The sequence below is a fragment of the Galeopterus variegatus genome, unplaced genomic scaffold (assembly GCF_000696425.1).
Source record: "Galeopterus variegatus unplaced genomic scaffold, G_variegatus-3.0.2 Scaffold570, whole genome shotgun sequence".
In the NCBI taxonomy this organism is placed as follows: Eukaryota; Metazoa; Chordata; class Mammalia; order Dermoptera; family Cynocephalidae; genus Galeopterus; species Galeopterus variegatus.
Window position 1 is genome coordinate 479712 of NW_007726681.1, and position 25618 is coordinate 505329.

Below are 25618 nucleotides of genomic sequence, written 5' to 3' on the forward strand. Positions count from 1 at the left end.
ATCACTGGTCACAAAATAATCTGGCCCTTTTGAAAACACAACCACAGTGCTTGATTCACTAGCCTTTCATGACAATGAATTTCACAGACTTCATGGATGGCTTTTCAGCCTTTAAAATATGGTCAAAGATACGATGTTGATGGGTGGGAGGGGGGAGGGGGGCGGGTGGATGCGGTAAAGGGACAAGAAAATCAACTTCATTGTATATAGATAAAATTAAATTAAATTTAAAAATAAAATGAAATAAAACATGTGATATTGCAGATGAAATTTTAAAATATATAGGGTCAAGAAAATAAATAACTTACCAGCCCCCCAAATTCTATACACCCCTTCTCTTCCAACTTTTGTGAGGGTGACCTCTGGCAAAACTCAATAAGAAGAAGGAGCAACCCAGTCATACCCCTTTTCACATAATATCAGGAACTAGTCACCAAAATGCATCTCAGATGTCAAGCTGGAAAACCCACCTGCGGCTCCATGGGGGTGCTCTGCGGTCCTTTCCCTCCATCAGGAAGAGAGACTATTCTGAAGCTGCTCCTCTGGAATGAGGTGGTGTAGGCCACAAGGCCTTGGTTTGGGAGCTAACTGGGAGCTAGTAATGTTATTTAAAATTTAAATAACAATGCGAAATACTCCCCTTTGTTTTTTCTTACTCCAGACATTTTTCAGCAACCCAGAAGGATGAGCCTCTTACTTCCTACTTCTACTGAAAAAAAGAACTGTTCTGTCATGGCTAATCATGATACATTATCATCAAATGTATTGTCTGTAACCTAACTTATGCTTCTTTTTTTGTTTATTTTTAAACTTTAAAAATTAATTAATTTTTAATGGACAAAAATTGCATATATTTATGGTATACAACATGATGTTTTGAAATATGCATAAATTGTCATTAACTATAGTCACCATGTTGTACACTAGATCTCTCTAATGTATTCCTCCGGTCTAACTGAAACTTTGTACCCTCTGACCAACATCTCCCCAACTCCTCCCCCGCAGCTCCTAGTAAACACCATTCTACCCTCTGCTTCTATGAGCTTGACTTTCTTAGATTCTACATACTTGTACAAGTGAGATCATGTGGTATTTGTCTTTATGTGCCTGGCTTATTTCACTTAACATGATATCCTCCAGGTTCATCCATGTTGTTGCAAATGACAGGATTTCCTTATTTTTTAGGGCTGAGTAGTATTCTGTTGTGTATATATACCACATTTTCTTTATCCATTCATCCATTGATGGGCAATTAGCTTGATTACATATCTTGGCAATTGTGAATAATGCTGCAATGAACATGGAAATGCAGACATCTCTTTGACATACTGATTTCATTTCCTTTGGATATATACCCAGTAGTGGGATAGCAGATCACATGGTAGCTCTATTTTCAATTTTTTGAGAAACCTCCATACTGTTTTCCATATGGCTATACCAATTTACATTTTCACCATCGTGTGCAAGGGTTCCCTTTTCTCTATATCCTTACCAACACTTATCTTTTGACTTTTTGATAATAGACATTCTAACAGGTCCAAGGTGATATCTCATTGTGGCTTTAATTTGCATTTCCCTGATGATTAGTGATGTTCAGCATTTTTTTCATATGCCTGTTGGCATGTGTATGTATTCTTTTGAGAAATGTCTATTCAGATCCTTTGCCCATTTTTTAATCAGGTTATTTGTTTTCTTCCTATTGAGTTGCCTGAGTTCCTTATATATTTTGGACATTAATCCCTTATTAAATGTGAAATTTGCAAATTTTTTTCCCATTCTGTAGGTTGTGTATTCACTCTGTTGACTGTATCCTTTGCTGTGCAGAAGCTTTTTAGTTTGATGTAATAGCATTTCTCTATTTTTGCTTTTGTTGCCTGTCCTTTTGGGGTCATATCCAAAAAATCATTGCCCAGATCAATGTCATGAGCTTTCCCCCTGTTTTCTTCTACTAGTTTTGCAGTTGCAGGTCTTACATTTAAGTCTTTAATTCATTTTGAGTAGATTTTTGTACATGATTGAGGCAAGTATCTAATTGCATTCTTCTGCATGTGGATAACCGGTTTTCCCAGCACCATTTATTGAAGGGACTATCCTTTCCCCATTGTGTGTTCTTGGCATCTTTGTCAAAAATCAACTGAGTATAAATGCGTGGATTTATTTCTGGGCTCTCTAATCTGTTCCATTGGTGTATATGTCTGTTTTTATGCTGGTACTGTGCTGTTTTGATTACTACAGCTTTGCAGTATATTTTGAAAACAAGTAGTGTGATGTCTCCAGCTTTGTTCTTTTTGTTCAAATTTTCTTTGGCTATTTGGGGTCTTTTGTGGTTCCATTCAAATTTTAGGATTATTTTTTCTATTTCTGTGGAAGATGTCATTGGAATTTTGGTAACAAATATATTGAATCTGTTGATCACTTTGGGTAGTATAAACACTTTAACCATATTAATTCTTCTAATCCATGAACATGTTTATCTTTCCATTTACTTGTATCTTTAATTTCTCTCATCAATGTTTTATAGTTTTCAGTGTATAGGTCTTTCACCTCCTCAGTTAAATTTATTCCTAAGTATTTTATTATTTTATACCTATCGTAAACAGGATTGTTTTCTTTTTTGAATAGTTTGTTGTTAGTGTACTAACTCGTGTTTTAAGAGTCCATTTTAATATTGGCAAAGTTTCAACCAAAGCCTGCATCCAAAAGTGAAAGCTTTGCAGTAGCAAGGAACATGATACAATCCTGATGTCTCTACTTTCTAGCTGAGCCAATTTGGGTAAGTCTTCTGCTCTCTCTAAGCCTCAATTTCTTCCTCTTTGAAAGGAGGATAAAATCTTAAACTGTTTTCATGGAAATTAAATTAAGTTAGGCAGCTTAAGGAGTTGATTTTCATGTGATAGAGCCAGACAGCCTGGGTTCAAATACAACTCTACCATTAATGACTGTGGAGCCTTGGGGAAGTTATTCAGCTGTTCTGTGCCTCAGTTTCCTCAACTATGAAATGGGAATAGTAACATCCCCTTCCTCACAAGGTTGAGAAATTTGAGACACAATTAGATTAAGAATATTGCCCCCAGATCATATGTTGTTAGTAACAAAGACAGGAATTATTTCTGCATTTAACAAAAAAATTTAATGAGCATCTATTGAATGCTGGGGAGGAACGTTAAGTGCAGGAAATAAAAAAGATGAGCATGGCTATAGTCCTAGCCCCAAAGAAGCTTACAGAGACAAGCAAGTATTGAGTTTGCTGTGCCTGTGAAAGAGAGAAGGGAAAAGATGAACTTGCAAGGTGGCAAGAGCAGAGAGCATATCCGCAGGCTGTTTTGAAGGTGTGGAGCTTGGTGCTAGGAGAGAGGTGAGAAGGGAGGTTGAAGAGTCTGTGAAGGGAGCAATGCAGGAGTTGAATCATAAAGGGTGGGTGGGACTTCATCCAGTGAAGAGCGGCAGCAGGGGTAATTCAGGCAAAGGGGATCCCAGGGCTACAGTACCAAAGAGAAAGACAGTATGGCTCAAAGGAGGGACTACAAGGTCAGTTTTGCTCAACTGCCTCTCAAATGTGCAGCATGAGATGGGGGCTGGAGACCATGCTTGCAAAACCTGGAGGGCCTCATATGGTATGAAGATGAGGTCAGATTCCATCTATGGGAGAGTTTTAAGCAGGGAATTGACTTGGACTATATTTCGAATTGTGATGGTTTTGTGGAGGGTGGATTTGCAGTGCCTAAGGCAAAACACAAAAACAGCTTACAAGGTTGCTGCAATCATCCAGAAAATGTGTGGAGAGCACCTGGACCAGGCAGAGAGCAGGGATAGAGAAAATTAGCAAGTACTGTCATTGAAGAGGTGCCCAGGGTGAGGAAGAGGAAGGAAGTGGGCAAGTTTTCACCCTGAATGACGGAGTGAATCCAAGTCTAACTAACTGGAGGAAAAACATACAGAAAATACAATAAGTACAGGGGGAGGAGTTTAGAATGATGTGATCAAAAAGGATATTGACAGTCACAATTAGGTGGCAAAGAAATACAGGACAAGGGTACGACTGTGCACAGATACTACACTACCTCTGCAAAGTGTGGGAGGATGAGTAACCTCTACTCAGGCATCTCCTCAAGAAGAGCCAGGTCTCCCTAGGAAAGAAATTCAGAATGGAGTGGAAGATCTAGGAGGAGGTGCACAGGCTGGGCCTTTTGCTTTTGCCCTGTAAAGATGGCTATGAGGAATGTGAGGCAGGAGGTGGACAGACCCCAGTGTCCCATGCACACTCTGGCATCAGGTGGTGTATGAGTTCATTTCGCTTGCTTATAACAGAAATACCTGAAATTGAGTAAAAGAAATAATATTTATTGCTTACAGTTTCAGAGGCTAGGAAGTCCAAAGTCCAGGGAACACATCTGGTGAGGGCCCTGTTCTTGGTGGTGGTGACTCTACATCAATGAAGGTGTCACATGGCAGATGACTTGGCAAGAGAGAGAGCTAACTCCTCACTCGCTCCACTTTTAAAGCCATCAGAACCACACCCACGACCACCATTAAACCATCAATGGATCAATCCTTTCACTAGGCATGGTCCTCACAATCTAATCACCTCTTCAAGACCCCACCTTTCAACTACCATAATAGGATTTCTCACTCTCTTAACACTGTCACAGTGGGGGTTAAGTTTCTAATACCTGGAACTTTGGAGGACACAAAATCCTTAGCTAGCAGGGGCTCTCCTGTGAACACCACCTGGGTCCCCAGGTACAGTCTGAGGCCTGAGTGACAAGGCATTGTCCTGCCTGGTCCAAATGGACTGAAAGCAGTATCAGCATAGCCCCTGAAAGCTGTGCTGAAGACCAAGACGTGAAGAGTCAACTGCAGTGTCAGAAAAGCAGGCCACCATGAGGAGACTGCCATCTTCCCCCAAACGCTATGCTCAGTCTACTCCTCCACGACACAAAGCAAAATGTAGAAGCACAGACTAGAGAAGCATCAGAGGGAACTTACAAACCAATTGCAATCGTGGACCTCAATATTACAATTCAGTTCCACAACAAATCAGTCCTGTGGTCTCCATCTCAAAATTATCTGGAATCCATGTGCCTCCCTGTCCGCCACGTTTCCCTACCCCCCCTTTTTTCTGCACCACCATGACAGGACCCATCCTGCTCTCCCTCATGGACCCTTGCTCCCAGAAGCCTCTCCACAGAGCCTCAGAATGGATGCTCAGATATCGCCCAAAAATTACCACTTCAGAGGGGTCTTTCCTGACTGACCAATCTGAAGAAAGCCCCTCCACCCCCAGTTGGTCTCTTTTAGGCCATCCTGATACATGTTCTTCATGCCACCTATCAAAGGCTGAAATTATCTGGTCTCTTTATTTGTTCACCTGACTTTTTTTGTCTCCCTCTCTCCACTCATGTGAGCTCTATGAAAGCAAAACGTTTGTTTTGGTTCATACATTTTCCAGAAAGCTAGAACAAGACCTGAAGTAGTAACTACAACTCCCAAGTATTTGAGTTTCAAAATAATAGAACTATCTGCACAGTATTTAAAGACTGGACACATTCAAATTATAAATACAGTACTTTTTTTACCAATTGAATAACTCAAAAAAATGAGACAATTTTCCATTTTCTTCTTGAAAGTAGTTCTCAACGTAGAGGGATAGTCACCATAGGACATCTGTGAAAAGGACTCTCCCATGCAACATTCAAATTTTCCCCACCTGTACATATTGAGCAAATCAAGTCACATCTCTCTCCACTTAAGAATTCCATTTCCCTAATTATAAAATTAAGGGAATAAATGGCAATGCTGATTGCTAGCATTTTAAAGCAGTTCACATTCATGGGCCAGCTGGTCACAAGGCCCCTTCCAGTTTTAATACTCTAGACCACTTGGTTCTCAGGTCACACCTCCTGGCTTACACAGAAAGCAGGAAAGTCCTTGGTATAATCAGAAGAACGAGCTGGGGCCAGCCAGTTAGCTTAGTAAGCGCAGCCTTATAACACCAAGGTCATGGGTTTGGATACCTGTACCAGCCAGCCAGTCCCAAAAACAAAACAATTAAGAAGAAAGAAAGAAAGAAGAACCAGCTGGCAGCTGGTGCCTTCAATTAAATCACCAAAAAAAGAAAGCAACTGGAAGACTTTATCACTCACAGAAAAGTATCTCTCATCAGCCTGCACATGAATAACACAACAACAAATATTAATTTGGTGGTTAAAAATTAGCTTCACAGACATCATCAATATGGCAGAGTAGATGGTCCCCAACATCACTCTCTCCCACAAATCAATCAATTTACAACTAATAAAAAGCAAAGACTGCCAATCTGGGACTGCTGAAGCCTGGGGGAAGAGGAGAGACCCACAGAGTTCATGAAGATGAGAGAAACTACAAGAGAAAGAAGGGACTGCTCCAACTGTTTCAAGCCTCAGCCACTACAGGGCTGGCCCCAGTGAGCACATAGAACAGACACCAACAAAAGCTGCAGCTGAGTGAAGTTGCTTGGAGTCTACAAGGGAGAAGAGGTCCTCAGAGCACACCGTACCAGCCCCCAGGCCACCAAGACCACTGACAGTGTTCCCATGGACCCATGTAGGAGTGAGGGGCCACAGCTAACCAAAAATAGGAGCCACCCAGAGTCTGGTGAGTCATCACAAGGAACTGATGCATGCCCCACTCCATGGGAAGTATTCAGAGTGCAGGAGAGGCTGGTCCACTGGGGAAACACTGGGGCACAATGCAGGCAGCTGATCTGCCTTCTAATCAGCACAGACCATTTCAGTGGAGACTAGTCAGGGAGACAGAATTGCAGAGGGTGCAGTTTGCTGGAATACTAGGACCTAGACCAGAATTTCCATAGAGCCCAGGCATATCTGACCACACAAGACCCAGAAGTGATTAAAAGGGAAACAATTAAAACCTGAGCTGCACAAAAAGCCTTCCCCAGAGAATTGGCAGCAAAGCAGCAATTTAGCTCAACCACAGGGCTTACGTGCTGGTCCCACAGGAAGTTTCCCCATTTGGGGAATTAACTAAAGAAAAATAAATTAATTCCAGTGCAGAGTTTAAGTAGTGGTGGCAGATAATAATCTAACACAGAACTGGAAAAAACAAACAAACCCACAGATCAGAGACAAAACTCTGATATTAACCAATAAAGGTCTAACACCACCAAAGAACACCTATAAAACCTAGAAGTCTCCACAAGTGCCCAAGCATCAATATAAGAAACAAAGATCAAGAAAGAACAGAGAAATATGACACCAAGAAAATAAACAAACCAAGCACCAGCAAAGGACCCAGAGGAACAGTGGATTTATGAAATGTTTAACAGGGAATTCAGAATAACCTTCTTAAGGTTATTCAGGGAGTCACAAAAAAAAAAATACAGAGAGAATATTAAATGATATTTGGAAAACAATCCAGGAGCCAAATGAAAAACTTGTCAAAAGAATTTAATCAATTTAAAAAAAAAAAAAGAAATTTTTGAAATAAAGAATACACTATATGAAAAAAATTGATAGAAAGCTCCAATAGCAGACTTAATCAAACTGATGAAAGACTCAGTGGGCTTGAAGATAAATATATGAAATTATTAAATCAGAGGAGCAAAAAGGATAAAGAAAAAAATGAGACATAAATATCACAAATATGGGACTCCCTCAAATAAAAGTCTTCACATAATTGGCATACCTAAAGGAGAAGATAAACAAAGAGATTTAGAAAGCATATTCAAGGAAATAATGGCTGAAATTTTCCAGTTATGCAGAAAGATGACAGCATCCTGGTAAAAGAAGCTCAGAGGTTGCCAATCAAATTCAGTCCAAGGAGGAACACTCTAAGGCACATCATCATCAAATTTTCAAAAACCAAAGACAAAAAAAGGATACTGAAAGCAGCAAGCAAAAAAAAAAAAAAATACACACATAACATTCAACAGAGCCCTAATATATCTCTTAGCAGATTACTAGGTAGAAACCCTATAGGCCAGAAGAGAATGGGATGATATATTCACAGTGCCGAAGGAAAAAGACTATCAGCCAAGAATTCTCTATCCAGCAAAATTAACTTTCAAATATGAAGGAGAAATAAGTCTTTCCAAGAAATGCTAAAGGGAGTCTTTCAGTCTAAAAAAAGATAATGCTGGGGAGCAGCAAGGAAACATGTGAAGGTACATACCTCATTAATAAAGTAAGTTCACAGACAACCTCAGAATATTCTAATGTCATTAGGGGGTGGGGGGTGTGAATAAACTGCTTATATCTTTAGTATGAAGACTAAAGGACAAACCTAAGAAGACGATAACAAATACAACAACTGCATGAGAGACAGGCAATGTTAAAAGGTATAACTTGAAACAACAAAATATCAAAAATTGGAGGAGGAGGGAATGAAGCCAAAGCATAGAGTCAGCTTTAGTTCTTTCTTTTATCATATATATCAAAGTTAAGTTGTTATCAGACTAAAATAATCTGTTATAAATTTAACTTGTTTTTGTAAGCCTCATGGTAACCATAATACAAAAACTTTTAAGAGACATACTAAAAAAAACAGCAAGAAATCAAAATACACTGCTAGAGAAAAACACTCAATCACAAAGGAAGACAATAAGATCAGAAAAGAGAAAAAAAAGAGACTGAAAGGACATCCAGAAAAAGAAAAAGGGTAACAAAATGGCAGTAACAAGTCCTTATATATCAATAATAACTCTAAATGTAAATGGATTAAATGCCCTAATTAGTAGATAGAGAGTGGCTCAATGGATTGTAAAACAAGAACAAATAATATGCTGCCTACAAGAAACTCTCTTCACCTATAAAGATACATAATGATTGAAAGTAAAGGGATGGAAAAAGATATTTCATACAAATGGAAACCAAAAAAGACCAGGAGTAGTTACACTGATATCAGATAAAATAGACTTCAAGCCAAGGAAAGTAAAAAGTAAAATAAAAATAATGAAGGTTATTATATAATGATAAACGGATCAATTCAAAAAGAGAATTTACTTCATAACAATTCTAAATACAGACCTGACTCTGGAGCACCCAGTTGTATAAAGCAATTACTATTAGACCTAATGGGAGAAATAGACTAACACAATAATAGTTGGGGACTTTAACACCCCACTTTCAGTAAAGGACAGATCATGCCAACAGAAAATTGACCAGGAAACATCAGAAATAATCTCTACTCTAGGCTGATTGGACCTAACAGACATACATAGAACATGTCATCCAACAGCCAAAGAATACACATTCTTCTCAGCAGCACATGAAACATTTTCTAGAATAGACCATCTACTAGGTCACAAAACAAGTCTCAACAAATTTTTAAAAATTGAGATCATATTAACTACCTTGTCTGACTACAATGGAATAAAACTAGAAATCAACGACAAAAGGGACACTAGAAAATATACAAATATATGGAAATTAAACACATGCTCCTAAACAATGAATGAGTCAAATAAGAAATCAGAAAGGAAATTAAAACATTCCTGGAGACAAATGAAAATGAAAACACAACATACCAGAACCTATAAGATACAGCAAAAACAGTTCTATGAGGGAAGTTTATAGCAATAAATGTGTATATCAAAAAAGAAGAAATATTTCAAATAAAACTAACATTACACCTCAAGGAATTAGAAAAACAAGGACAAACCAAACAAAAAACAGTACAAGGAGAGAAATAACAAAGGTCAGAGCAGAAATAAATGAATTAGATATAAGGAAAAAACAATACAAAAGATCAATGAAACAAAGAGTTGGTTTCGCAAAAAGAAAAACAAAATCAATAAGCCTATAGCTAGACTAACAAAGAAAAAGAGAGGACTCAAATAAAATCAGAAATGAAAAACAAGACATTACTGTTGATACCACAGAAATACAAAGGGTCATAAGATACTACTACAAATAACTATGTGCAAACAAACAGGAAAACCTAGAAAAAATGGATCAATTTCTGGACACATACAACTTACCAAGATTGAATCATGAAGAACTAGAAATCCTAAATAGACCAATAATGATTAATGTGATCGAAGCAGTAATAAAAAGTCTCCCAACTAAGAAAACCCCTGGACCAGATGGCTTCACTCCAAACTCTACCAAACATTTAAAGAACTAAGACCGATTCTTCTAAAACTTTTCTGAAAAATAGAAGAGGAAGGAGTACTTCCAAACACATTCTATGAAGCCAACATTAACCTTACACCAAAGCTGAAAAAAGATACAGCAAGAAAAGAAAACTAGGTCAGCCCACATGCCCCAACCTGCCAAGGTGAGGCCAGCAGAACCACACAGCACTAGGAGCTATTCTACAACCCCAGATTCTGGAACAGGACCCAAGGTGATTTAACATCACCACCACCACACCTTCTGCCAAGCAAAGACAATTCACCACCACAGTAGCAACCAGGGCCACTCCACAGCCAACCTCTGTGAAATAGAAGAAGCAAACCCTCTATCAAATGACAGAACATCAATGAAAAATACTAGAACTACAAATAAACAGAAAAAAATGACACCACTGAAAGAATACAGTAATGCTTCAAAGCCAGACTCCATGGAACAGGGAATCCTTGAAATGTATGAAAAAGAATTCTGAACAATCATCTTAAGAAAACTTGAAGAAATAAAGGAAGACTCAATTAGAGAACATAATGAAACAAGAAAAAAATATCCAGAATATGAAGGAGGAAATCTACAAAGAGATTTATACCTTAAAAAAGAGTGTAACAGAACTTCTAGAAATGAAAGATTCACTCAATGAAATAAAAAACACAACTGAGAGCTTGAGCAGCAGAGTATAGGAAGCAGAAGAAAGAATTTTAGAGCTTGAAGATGGTCTTTTTGAAATAACTCAGGCAGACAAAAAAAAGGAAAAAAGAATTTAAAATAATGAGGAAAATCTAAGGGAGATAGCAGACAACCTCAAGCGCTCTAACATCTGAATCATGAGTATTCCTGAAGTGGAGCAGACACAAAAAGGTATTAAGAACCTATTCAAGGAAATAGTAATAGAAATCTTCCCAGGTGTATGACAAAATACAGACCTTCAGATCCAGGAAACTCAAAGGTCCCCAAACATGTTCAATACAAAAAGATCCTCCTCAAGACACATTATAGCTATATTTGCAAAGCCCAAAGACAAAGAGAGAATTCTATAAGCAGCAAGAGAAAAGCATCAGGTCACTTATAGGGGAACCCTCATCAAACTAATAGCAGATTTCTCAACTGAAATCCTACGGGCCAGAAGAAAGTGGAATGATATATCAAAATACTAAAAGAAAAAAAAAGCCAGCCAAGAATTCTTTACCCAGCAAGGCTCTCCTTCAGAAATGAGGGAGAAATAGTGTATTTCCCAGACAAACAAAAGTTGTAGGAGTTCACCACAACATGACCAGCCCTGTAAGAAATTCTCAAGGGAGTCATTTATCCAGAACCTGAATAATGGTGACCACTATCACAAATACACAAGAAAGAGCAAAACCCACCATTAAAACAAAAATGCCAATAAGAAAGAGAAAGAAACTAAATCATCCCACCTTAAATCTCCAACTAACATTGAAGAAGAGAAATAAAAGGGGAAATAATGATCAAAAGATATTTAAACTGGCTAAGCAAGAAGCAATTAAATGACAGGATTTAAGCACCACTTGTCAATAACTACTATAAATGTGAATGGACTAAACTCCCCACTCAAAAGACACAGACTGAATGATTGGATTAAAAAGCTAGACCCAAGCATATGCTGTCTTCAAGAGATCCATCTCACCTGTAGATACACACATAGACTAAAAGTGAAGGGATGGAGAAAGATATACCATGCAAATGGAAACCAAAAACAAGAAGGAGTAGCTATTCTTATACCAGACAAAACAGACTTTAAACCAAAAAACATAAAAAGAGACAAAGAAGGCCACTATATAACGATAAAGGGATCCATCCAGCTAGAAGACATAACAATCATAAACAGGTATGCACCCAATACTAGAGCACCCAGATATATAAAGCAAACACTCTAGAAAAGAAAGAAAGAAATAGGACCTAATACATCAATACTGGGTGATCTGCACAACCCTCTCTCAGTATGGGACAGATCTTCCAGGCAACAAGTCAACAAAGAGAGACAGGATTTAATCTACACCTTAGACCAAATGGACTTGGCAGATATGTACAGAACATTTCACCCAACAACTAAAGAATATACTTTCTCCTCATCAGCCAATGGAACATTCTCTAGGATAGACCACATATTAGGTCACAAATCTAGTCTCAGCAAATTTTTAAAAATTGAAATCATTCCAAGTATCTTTTCAGACCACAATGGACTAAAATTTGAAATAAATAATAAGCAAAAATATGGAAACTATACAAATACATGGAAACTAAATAATAGGCTCCTGAATAACCTATGGGTCCAAGAAGAAATTAAACATGGAATCAGAAAATTTCTAGAAACTAATGAAAATAAAGATACATCAGACCAAAACCTGTGGGATACTGCAAAAGCAGTACTAAGAGGCAAATTTATTGCAATAAATGCTTACATCAAAAGAAAGGAAAGACTTCAAATAAATGACCTAAAATTATGCCTTGAAGAACTTGAAAAAAACAACAATCCAAACCTAAAGGTAGTAGATGGAAAGAAAGAATTAAGATCAGAGCAGAACTAAATGAAATAGAGACCCAAAAAACAATAGAAAACATCAACAAACAAAAAGTTGGTTTTTCGAGAAGATAAACAAAATAGACAAACCATTATCTAGGTTAACAAAAAAAAATAGGTTAACAAAAAAAAAAAGAGAGAGAAGACCCAAATAACAAAAATCAGAAATGAAAAAGGAGATATTACAATTGATACTACAGAAATACAAAGAATCATTAGAGACTACTATAAACAATTGTATTTCAACAAATATGAAAATCTGGAAGATATGGATAAGTTTCTAGACATATACAAAGTACCAAGACTGAACCAAGAAGAGACAGAAAACCTGAACAAATAACAAGCAAGGAGATTGAAGCAGTAATTAGCAATCTTCCAACAAAGAAAAGTCTGGGTATGGATGGTTTTACGGCTGAAGTTGATCAAATTTTTAAAGAGGAGTTAATATCTATTCTCCTCAAACTATTCCAAACAATTGAAACAGAAGCCATTTTCCCAAACTCATTCTATGAGGCCAACATAACTCTGATACCAAAACCAGATAAAGACACAACAATAAATGAAAATTACAGGACAATATCCTTGATGAACCTAGATGTTAAAATCCTCAACAAAATATTAACAATCAGAATACAGCAACATATTTAAAAAATTATACGTTATGATCAAGTGGGATTCATCCCAGGGATGCAAGAATGGTTCAACATACAAAAGTCAATAAATGTGATACATCACATCAACAAGCTCAAGGACAAAGACCATATGATTATCTCAATAAAAGATGAAAAAGCATTTGACAAAATTCAACATCCCTTAATGATAAAGACTCTCAACAAATTAGGTATAGAAGGAAACTATCTCAACAAAATAAAAGCCATTTATGACAAGCCCACTGCCAGTATCATTCTGAATGGTGAAAAACTGAGGGCCTTTCCCTTAAGAACAGGAACAAGACAAGGATGCCCACTCTCACCCCTTCTATTAAACATAGTACTGAAGGTACTAGACAGAGCAATCAGGCAAGAGAAAGAAATAAAGGGAATCCAGATTGGAAAAGACAAAGTCAAACTTTCTCTATTTGCCAATGACTATATATATTTCTATATATAGAAAAACCTAAAGACTCTATCAAAAAACTCCTAGATCTGGTTAATAACTTCAGTAACATTGCAGGATACAAAATAAGTGCCTCCAAATCAGTTACATTTATATACTCAAATAATGAATTAACAGCAAGAGAAATAAAGAAAGTAAGCCCATTTACAATTGTCACGAAAAAAATAAAATTCCTAGCGATCAATTTAACCAAGGAGGTGAAAGATCTCTACAATGAGAACTACAAACCACTTCTGAAAGAAATTAAAGAAGACACAAAAAGATGGAATGATATTCCATGCTCTTGGATTGGAAGAATTAACATTCATTCCAATGTCTGTACTACCCAAAGTGATCTAGAGATTCAATGTAATCCCCATCAAAATACAAATGACATTCTTCACAGAAATGGAAAAAACAATCTTACCTTTCATATGGAACAACAAAAGACCCCAAATAGCCAAAGCAATCCTGAGCAAAAAAAAAATAAAGCCAGAGGCATAACACTACCTGACTTCAAATTATACTACAAAGGTATTGTAACCAAAATGGTATGGTACTGGTATAAAAACAGACATTCAGACCAGTGGAGTAGAATTGAGAACCCAGAAATCACCCCTCAGGCTTACAGCCATCTGATACTGGACAAAGGCAACAAAAATCTACATTGGAGAAAAGACTGCCCCTTCAATAAGTGGTGCTTGGAAGACTGGATATCCATATACAGAAGAATGAAACTAGATATAAATCTCTCACCATACACTAAAATCAATTCAAAATGGATAGACTTAAGTATAATACCTGAAACTGTAAAATTACTAAGGGAAAATATAGGTGAAACACTTCAGCAACTAGGTCTGGGCACAGGCTTTATGAACATGAGCCCAAAAGCACAAGCAACAAAAGAAAAAATAAACAAATGGGACTATATCAAACTAAATAGCTTTGGCACAGCAAAGGAAATAATCAACAGAGTGAAATGACAGCCTACAGAGTGGGAGAAAATTTTTGCTAACTATGCATCTGACAAGGCATTAATACCCAGAAAATACATAGAACTCAAACAATTATACAGTAAAAAAAAAAAAAAAAAAAATGACTCAATTAAAAAATGGGCAAAGGAGCTGAATAGACATTTTTCAAAGGAAGATATACAAATGGTCAACAGGTACATGAAAAAATGCTCAACATCGCTAGTCATCAGGGAAATGCAAATTAAAACCACATTGAGATACCACCTCACCCCAGTTACACTGGCTATAATCAAAAAGACAGTGAATAATGAATGCTGGAGAGGGTGTGAGAGAAGGGAATGCTCCTACACTGTTGGTGGGACTGTAAATTAGTACAACTACTATGGAAAACAGTATGGAGGTTTCTCAGACAACTACAGATAGATCTTCCATAAGATCCAGCAATCCCACTTCTGGGAATATACCCAGGGGAATGCAAGTCATCATGTTGAAGGGATACCTGCATTCCCATGTTCATCACAACTCTGTTTACAATAGCCAAAATATGGAACCAACCTAAACGTCCATCAATGGACGTTTGGATAAGGAATCCATGGTATACCATGGAATACTACTCTGCCATAAAAAAGAATGAAATACTCCCATTTGCAACAACACGGATGAGCCTGGAGAAACTCATGTTGAGTGAAATAAGCAAAGCACAGAGGGATAAATACCACATGTACTCACTTAAATGTGAGAGCTAGTAGTAGAGAGTTGTGTGTTGGTCCTGCAGATGGAGAGAACATTCCTTGGGCTACAAAGTGGAGTGTGGGGTGAAAGGGGAGGAGGAGGGAGGTTGAGGACAATTGGGTGGGGAACACAGGGTATAAAAGCTGTTTCTGCTAATGGGTATGCTGCCAGTATGAATCTGGCCCTCACATCATGCCACGAGGGGTAACAATCAGCTTTGTATCTCATGAATATTCATAATAAAATAAATAAATAATAATAAATATATAAATATTAATGGAATGATCAAATATTTTTGCAAAAGTTAAAACTGATCAATTTAGGACAGGAAAATTGGACTTGGTAGAAATGCCCACAAAAAATGCATAAACAGAAGGTTAAATAGTACAATTTTATATGAAAAAAAAAGACAGGTGATGATTGAACTGAATCTTTCTTGTAAAATTGGGTCAGAGAAGAATTGATCCAGTGAAATAATTTTATGAAAATAAAAAAGAAAGAAGGGAATGTATTTTTTTGAAAAGAAAATTTATTAAAGAATTGAATTGGCTCAATAAAAAAAAGAAAACTACAGCCCTAATGAACACAGATGCAAAGATCCTCAACAAAATATGAGCAAACAGAATCCAAAAACACATTAAAAGATCATTCACCATGATCAAGTGGGATTCATCCCAGAGATGCAAGGATGGCTCAAAATATGCAAATCAACAAATGTGATACATCATATCACCAGAATGAAGGAAAAAATCATATGATCATTTCAATAGATGCAGAAAAAGCATTTGATAAAATCCAACACCTCTTCATGATAAAAACACTCAACAAACTAGGTATAGAATGAATGTATCTCAACATAATAAAGGCCATACACAACAATCCCACAGCTAGTCTCATACAGAATGGACAAAAATTGGAGGCTTTTTCTCTAAGATCTGAAATAAGACAAGGATTCCCACTTTCTCCAGTCATTCGACACAGCAGTAGAAGTTCTAGCTGGTGCAATAAGGCAAGACAAAGCAATAACAGGCATTCAAATCAGAAAGGAGGAAGTCAAATTATCTATCCCTATTTGCAAATGATCATATACATAGAAAACCCTACACACTCCACCAAAAAATTACTAGAACTAATAAATGAATTCAGTATAGTGGCAGGATACAAAATCAACACACAAAAATCAATAGACTGCCTATATGCCAATAATGAAATAGCTGAGGAAGAAATCAAGAAAGTAATCCCATTCACAACAGATACCAAAAAAATGAAATATCTAGGAGTAAATTTGATAAAGGAGGTGAAAGATCACTACAAGGAAAAGAAAAAACCTTGGTGAAAAAAATTAAAGAGGACACAAATAAATGGAAAAATATCCCATGTTCTTGGTTTGGAAGAATTAACATAATCAAAATGTCTGTATTACCAAAAGCAATCTACACATTCAATGCAATCCTGATCAAAATACCAATGACATTCTTCACAGAAATAGAAAAAAAATGATCTTAAAATCTGTATGAACCACAAAAGACCTCAAATATCTAAAGCAATCTTGAATAAAAAGAACAAAGTTGGAGGCATCACACTTCCTGACCTCAAAACATTCTATAAAGCTATAGTAACCAAAACAGCGTTGTACTGGCATAAAAATAGACAGACAAATGGAATACAATAGAGAGCCCAGAAAAACAATGCATTTACAGCCAACTGATTTTTGACAAAAGTGTGAAGAATATACAGTGAGGAAAGGACAGCCTCTTTAATAAATGGTGCTGAGGAAACTGGATATCAACATGCAGAAGATTGAAACTAGACCCCTATCTTTCACCATACACAGAAATCAACTCAAAATGGGTTAAAGACCTAAACGTAAGACCTGAAACTATGAAACTACAAGGAGAAAACATAGGGGAAACACTACATAAAATGGAAGTAGGCAGCAGTGCTTTTTTGAGCAAGACTACAAAGGCACAGGCAACTAAAGCAAAAATACACAAATGCTACATCAAACTAAAAAGCTTCTGCTCAGCAGAAGAGACTATCAACAAAGTGAAGAGAGAACCTACAGAATGGGAGAAAGGGATTGCAAACTACACATCAGAAAAGGGGCTCATATCCAGAACATATAAGGAACTCAAACAACTCAACACAAAAAAACCAAATAACCCAATTAAATAACAGGCAAAGGACCTGAACAGATATTTCTCAAAAGAAGACACACAAATGGCCCACAAGCACAGGAAAAAATTCTCAAAAACACTAATCATCAAGGAAATGCGAATTAAAACTACCATGAGATATCATCATCTCACCCCAGTTAGAATGGCTATTATCAGCAAGACAGAAAATAACAAATGCTGGGTAGGATGCGGAGAAAAGGGAATCCTCTTCCATTGCTGTTGGGGATGTAAATTCATATAGCCATCATGGAAAACAGTTTGGAGGTTCCTCAGAGAACTAAAAATAGATCTACCTTACGACCCAACTACTGGGTATATACCCAAAAGAAATGAAATCAATAAATCAAAAAGACACCTGCACTCCCATGTTCATCACAACTCTATTTATGATAGATAAGAGAGAATCAACCTAAATGCCCATCAATGGATGAATGGATTTAGAAAACCCAAGAAAACTGTAGTATATATACACGATGGAATATTATTCAGCTATAAAAAGAAATGATATCCTACTACTTGCAGCAACATAGATGAAACTGGAAACTATCATGTTAAGTGAAGTCAGGCATAGAAAAAGACAAATACCATGTGATCTCACTCATATGTGGAATCTAAAAATAAAAGTGGTTCTCATAGAAGTACAGAGTATAATAATGGTTACCAGGTTACCAGAGGCTAGGAAGGAAGGGTGCTGAGGGGGAGAAGGTGTGGACTAACGAGTACAAGACTATGCGATCTACCCTACGTGATTCATGGTACAGTATACGCATGTATTGAAACAACACACTGTACCCCACAAAAATAAATATAAATAAAAGTGAGGAAAAAAGTAGCTTCACATAAAATTTAGTGAGCTTACTGTGTATGTATTGGATTCATTCCTAGAAGATTTTATTTGTTATCTTATTTAATCCTTGCAACATCTCTGTGAAGTAGGTAATACAGGCCCATAATCCTTTATCCACAATTACAAAAACCAAAAAGCTCTGCAAACTGAAAGTTATTTTTTAACTTATTTGCTGGCAAAAAATGACCCATCTTAATTTAATCCATTTCTTGTGACTATTTATGTGTGTTGCCGCAGAAAAAGAAAGGTGTTTGATTACAGGGTACTGCCAGGTATTACAAAATATATAATACGTGGGTACTTCAAAAAGTCATGGAAAGATCTGTATTATCTTTTAATACTATTTTTCCATGAAGCTTCTGAAGTACATGCACTATTACTTTTCCAAAATCTGAAAAAATTATAAGTTTCTAAACATATCTGGCCCCCGAATTTTTAGATAAAGAAGTGGGTATCATCCTCAACCTACAGGGCAGGACGTAGAAGCTCAGAGATGTTAATTTGCTAAAAGTAACATAACTAGAATATGGTAAGGGCAGGATTTGAATCCAGATCTTTTGACCCCAATGTCATGTTCTACTCTTAAGCAGCTGATTTTCTAGGAAGGAAGATAAAACACTTATGTAAATAACTGTAGCATAAAGGACAAGGAGAATGAGTGACACAAAGTTCTGTCAGAATTCAGAGAAGAGAGATTCCTCTGGCTGGATTGTTCAAGAAGGGCTTTGTACTAATACTTTTCTGTTTCACAAATATCACTTCTGCCACAACTCAAGGAGGTTTGGCCACCAGGCGTGCAGTGACCTCAGCAAACCAGGGCTAACAAAGAAATCTTGGGTATCTCTAATGACTGAGATCCAAAACGGGGCAGATCATTAAAGGCTGGGTGGCACAAAGAGTGGAGAGGGCTGCTGGGGAGATAAGTCAGGTGGCAGAAACTGGCCTTTATTGAAGACAACAGGGCTGCTCAAATATGCTGCCCAAAGATCATAGCAAACTTAGGTTCAGGCAAGCTTCAGAATCAAGAAGACTAATATGGCAGCTGAAACATCAGAGAAGGATCCAGGGAGCAACTTGAGAGCCAGGGAGGGCAATGAAGATCTGTGTACTCATGGCAGGGCCACCCCTCTGCAGGTAGAGTTCACTCGGAGTGAGACTATGTCAAGGGTAGTTAAGTGAGACAGTAAGTTATAATCAGTATAATAGAGAAGCCTAGCAACATACTCTGGGTCAGCAAAGGAAAATGCAATGGATCCCAAAACTCACCGGCTTGGAAGGGTCCTAAAAGATTCTTTGGGTTCAGGCCTGACACAGACATACTGGATCTGAATCTGATGAAGACTCGGGGAATCGAGGACTTCCATTTTTGCAAAATGGTACACTACAGATCCTGAAATCCTCCAGCTACAAAAAAACTTAAAACTATATATATGCCATTACAATGTCTATATTATTATGTTTGTAATAGATAATAATCTTATATAATAATATATTATGTTACATAATTATAATGTATATAAATGTACAAGTATATAGACATATATTAATCAGTTCTGGAAAATAAGTGAAATAACCCAAGACCAGCTAAGAAGCTGAGGATGCAACCAGAAAAGCAAAAGAGTGCTAATGCTGCCACTATGGAGGAGGAAACTAGGTTGGAGATCCATCCATATAGAGCTAGGATTCACAAGGGGTTATTCTCTCAGGTAAACTAAAAGAGAGCCCATCGGGCAATGGCAAGCACAAAGGAAACCTTGGCTCTGGATAGACGTTAAAAAAACAAAACAACAACAAAATCTTCCTCTGAGATTTCAAAAATCCAAACTGGCCGTGCACAGGATTTAGTGGCTAGAAATCACACTGTGTGGCCCAGAAGACCTTGAAAAAAATTGCATTTAAAGTGGACCCAGGTCCCTGGTGCCCCTAGGTAATTGGCAAAAACAATTGGAAATCCACCGAGAGAATCAGACTCTCAACCTAGGTCTTATATAACTCTCTCAGAGACACTTCCAACAAATATGAACTCACACAACTCACAATCAAAAATCACATCCACCAGGAGACAAGCACCCATGAACAAGAGTCATCAGAAACAACAAACAATAGGGCCGGCCCGGTGGCGCACTGCTACAGTGCACCGCTTGGGAGTGCGGTGGCGCTCCTGCCGAGGGTTCGGATCCCACATACAGACTGGCTGCTCACTGGCTGAGCGAGGTGCGGGAGCAACACCGAGGGTTGCGATCCCGTTGCTGGTCCCGGTCCGGTACGGGCGCGACACTGAGGGTTGCGATCCGTTGCTGGTCAAAAAAAAAAAAAAAAAAAAAAAAAAAAAAAAAAAAGAAAGAAACAACAAACAATAGAACCAGACCCAGAAAGGCTTCAGATAATGGCATTATCAGATATTAAATGAAAGATATAGTTAATATATTTAAACAAATAAAGAAGAAATTGAAGCTATGAATAAGAAGGAAGAAACTATCTAAAATGAGAACAAATGACCACATAAATTTGAAAAAGAAATAAATATAAAATAAAGAATAAAATAAATAAATAAGAATAAAATAAATATAAAATAAGAATAAATAAAACTTCTTGTCATTGAAATAAAGTAATTGTTATTTAAAACTCAGTGAAACCACTAGGATACAATCAGCCAAATCCTGAATATGGGAAGTTGTATAGGACAAATGATTTATTTCTTCAACAATTAAATGGCAAGAGGGAAAACCAAGAGAATGGAAACCGCTATAGATTGAAAGAAATGTTAAAGATCGCAACCAAAGGCAATGTGAGGATGCTGATTCAAATACACCAGATCTAGGAGAGGAAGTGGCAGGTTGGCTAATGGACACAAAATTACAGCTAGATAGGAAAAATAAGTTCTATTGGTACCCAGCAAGGCATTCATAATTAACAATAATTTACTGCATGTTATCAAATTGCTAGAATAGAGGAGATCAAATGTTCATATCCCAAAGAAACGATTAAGTTTGTGATGCTGAATGTGCTAATTACCCTGATTTGATTATCACACATTGTGTACATGATTTGAAATATAACCCAGTACCCCACAAATATGTATAATCCATGTTTCAATAAAGTAAATAAATAAGTTTTTTGAAGTGGGGTTAAAAAAAAGAGAAAGAAACGAAATCTAAAATATTGTTAAGATATAATATTTATGGAGAATTGTTTGAAGGACCCAAACATTTATTTTATGTTGCTCTTGCTAAAAATGGGCTTTTGTCTTAGACTTACATTGAGGGACACTATACGAAACAGCCATTTAACAGCTCTCCACAGTTTGCACTGCAGGAATACTGTCACGACAGTACTCTTAATGAAGAAATATAGAAGAATTTGTGTTTGGGTCTCCATAGAAAAACTGCATCTCCTAAAGCGACTCAATTTTATCTTGAGAATACTACCAAAAATACTATGCCTGTTTTTTCTTTTTACTTTGGTCTTCAGGAAACTCAAAGTCAAATATGCAATCCACCTCAAGCTGCCACACAGAACCATATGGGATACATTCCTGTGTGCTATTTTATCCCCAATTAGCTGTATTTTCCTTTCTCTGGACTCCTCTAACCATATAGTTTATACTTTGCACATTTTTCATAATCAACCTCTGGGTTGAAATAAAGTTGCAAGTCACCTCAAATTCTTTGTGTCTACTTTAGGGGGAACCCAGGCGCTAAGGTGCTTGTCACATAGACTCTCCACAAGAGTGTTCTGCCCTTAGCTTTTCACTTCATTTAAGCTAGAGCTCTTTAAAGGCACACCCGTATCTTTTTCATCTTTGTATCACGCATAATGCCTTGCACATGTAAGTGCCCTGTTTGGGAGTGAGAGAACTAGAGCATCATTAAGACTCCATGTGACACAGTTACAATCTAGGGTTAATTGACAGGAATGAATCCTAAGCCACATTCTTTGAAGCCCATGTTTGAATCTTTGGAGCAGATTTCCATGACCTATTAAGACATAAAGTTGTAAAGATAGACACAAATACTGATGGGTATTTAATAGGTGAATACATTGTATTCTACTCCTAGTAAGACTGAAAATATGCATATAGCCCAAATTAATATGGGAGATGCAAATCATGGCAAACTCCTTATATTCATTCCCTCCACTTTCTAACCTGAAAAGTATTGCTTCTGATTTTTGTTCAGATTCAGATATGTTGTTCATCTTAGATCACAGCAATGATGATTTAATATCTGACTCCATTTGAAGTCCTGTATATCCCATTTCTGTTTGTAATAAGACTAGAGGCTAGAAAGCAGAGAGACACGCGATGGGGTAATGTCAGCGTGAGTCTCGGTTCCCGGGGGACTTCTGCAACAACAGAAACAAGAAATGGGCCAAGTAGGGATGACACAGGGTACCAAGAGCAACTGTAATATCTGCACTTATTATATACTTTCAAAAAAGAACTTATTTTTCCCACTTTACAGGTGAGGAAACCAAGGCTCTCAAAGGTTAATTAACTTCCCTGAGATCCACAACTGGAAAGTGATTGAACCAGAATTTGAACCTAGAGACAGGTAATTCTTTTTTTTTTTTTTTCCGTTAAATTTTTATTTTGTCAATATACAATGTATATGATTATTATGGCCCATCACCGACACCTCCCTCCCTCCTCCCTCTCTCCCCTCCCCCCCAAGAATGTCCTTTCCATTTGCTTGTTGTAACAACTTCATAAAAGTATAGTTGTTATATCTTCTTCCCCACCCCAGAACATGTGGTATTTCTTTTTCTCTGCCTGACTCGTTTCACTCAGTATTATTCTTTCAAGGTCCATCCATGTTGTTGCAAATGGTAGTATTTCATTCGTTTTTATAGCTGAGTAGTATTCCATTGTGTAGATATACCACATTTTCTGTATCCACTCATCCGATGATGGACATTTGGGTTGATTCCAGCTCTTGGCTATTGTGAAGAGTGCTGCAATGAACATTGGGAAACAAGTGTACCTTCGACTTGATGATTTCCATTCCTTTGGATATATTCCCAGCAGTGGGATAGCTGGGTCGTATGGTAGGTCTATCTTCAGCTGTTTGAGGAACCTCCAAACCATTTTCCATAGGGGTTGCACCATTGTGCATTCCCACCAACAGTGTAAGAGAGTTCCTTTTTCTCCGCAGCCACGCCAGCATTTATCTTTCAGTGTCTTTTGGATTTTGGCCATCCTAACTGGGGTGAGATGGTATCTCAGTGTGGTTTTGATTTGCATTTCCTGGATGCTGAGTGATGTTGAGCATTTTTTCATATGACTGTTGGCCATTTGCATATCTTCTTTAGAGAAATGCTTACTTAGTTCTTTTGCCCATTTTTTGATTGGGTTGCTTGTTTTTTTCTTGTAAAGTTGTTTGAGTTCTTTATATATTCTGGATATTAGTCCTTTGTTGGATGTGTATTTTGCAAATATTTTCTCCCACTCTGTTGGTTGTCTTTTAGCTCTGTTAATTGTTTCTTTTGCTGTGCAGAAGCTTTTTAGTTTGATATAGTCCCATTTGTTTATTTTTCCTTTGGTTGCCTGTGCTTTTGGGGTCATATTCATGAAGTCTGTGCCCAGCCCTATTTGCTGAAGGGTTTCTCCTATGTTTTCTTTAATAAGTTTTATTGTTTCGGGGTGTATATTTAAATCCTTGATCCATTTTGAGTTGATTTTAGTACATGGTGAGAGGTATGGGTCTAGTTTCAATCTCCTGCAAATGGATATCCAGTTATCCCAGCACCCTTTGCTGAAGAGGGAGTCCCGACCCGAGAGAGACAGGTAATTCTAATGCCTCTTCCATCCCACCATGCAAGGCTGATAAGTATTGCAAAAGATGTATCAACAATGTGTTTGGGAATGGAGGGAATGAGACCAAGAGGGGAAAGAGAAAGAGAGAGAGAGAGGAAAGAAGGAAGGGGAACTGATAAGGAGTGGAAGAAAGACAGAAAAGGAAAGTGACGAACAACTTCTGTGAGCCAAGCGCTTTCACATACATCATCTTTTTTCTTTTTTCTTTTTTTTTTAAAGATGACGGGTAAAGGGATCTTAACCTTTGACTTGGTGTTGTCTGCACTACGCTTAACCAGTGAGCGAACCGGCCATCCCTATATAGGATCCGAACCCGGGACCCTGGTGTTCTCAGTACCGCACTCTCCCGAGTGAGCCACAGGCCGGCCCTGACATATGTCATCTTAAGTAAGTCATACAACCACTTTGTTTGGTAGGACGTTGTCATCCATAGACAAGATGAGCCTCAGGAAAGAAAAAGTGACATCCCCAAGATCACACAGGCAATAAATACGTAGCTGGAAATCAGATTTACATCTTGTGACCCAGAGTTGGGGAGGCTCCAAAAACTCTGCCTTTTCAAGCTGTGTAATCTTGGGCAAGTTCATATCTCTAGGTCTCAGTTCCCTCAACCATAAAGTCAAAAAATGATAATTGTTCATTTAGGTTGTTGTAAAGAATAAATAAGATGATTCATGAAAAAGGCTTATCACAGTACCTGGCTCATAGAAGGAGCTCAATTAATCTTAGCTATGGTTGCTGCTACTGTTATTATTACAGTGTGGCAGCTTTGCCAGGAAGCAGGTACTATTCCATGAAGACAGTACACTATTGCAGAAAAGTACAATGTCACCTGGAGAGTGTTCCTAACGTGTTCCTTCCTCAAACACAAAGCACTTTCATCCTCCTGTTCCTGTGGTTTCTGTTCATATCTGTCTAAATCTCATGAATGAGGCCAGAAAGATGCTAAGCCTGGGCTACAGCCAGTCAGAACTGCCCTAGCCAGCAGGACTAGGGTGACCAACTATGCTGGCTTCTCCAGGACTGAGGGGTTTCTCAGGATGCAGGACTTGCCATGCTGAAATCAGGACACTCCAGGTGGGTACTGATGGCAGAGCTCAGTGGCTCAGCCAAAGAGGGATCCATCCACCATGGGGTTAATAGTTCCATGCAGAGGTGGCCTTCACATAGCAGCCAGGTAGCAAGGTGCCAGGCTGGATGCAGAGCCAGTCAGGGACAGGCAGAAGATGAGATGGGGCTGGGTACTAGGTGTTCAGGAGCCATCCTGTGAACACAGTCCGTCTGAGATAACGTTTCTCTTACCCCAGCCCAG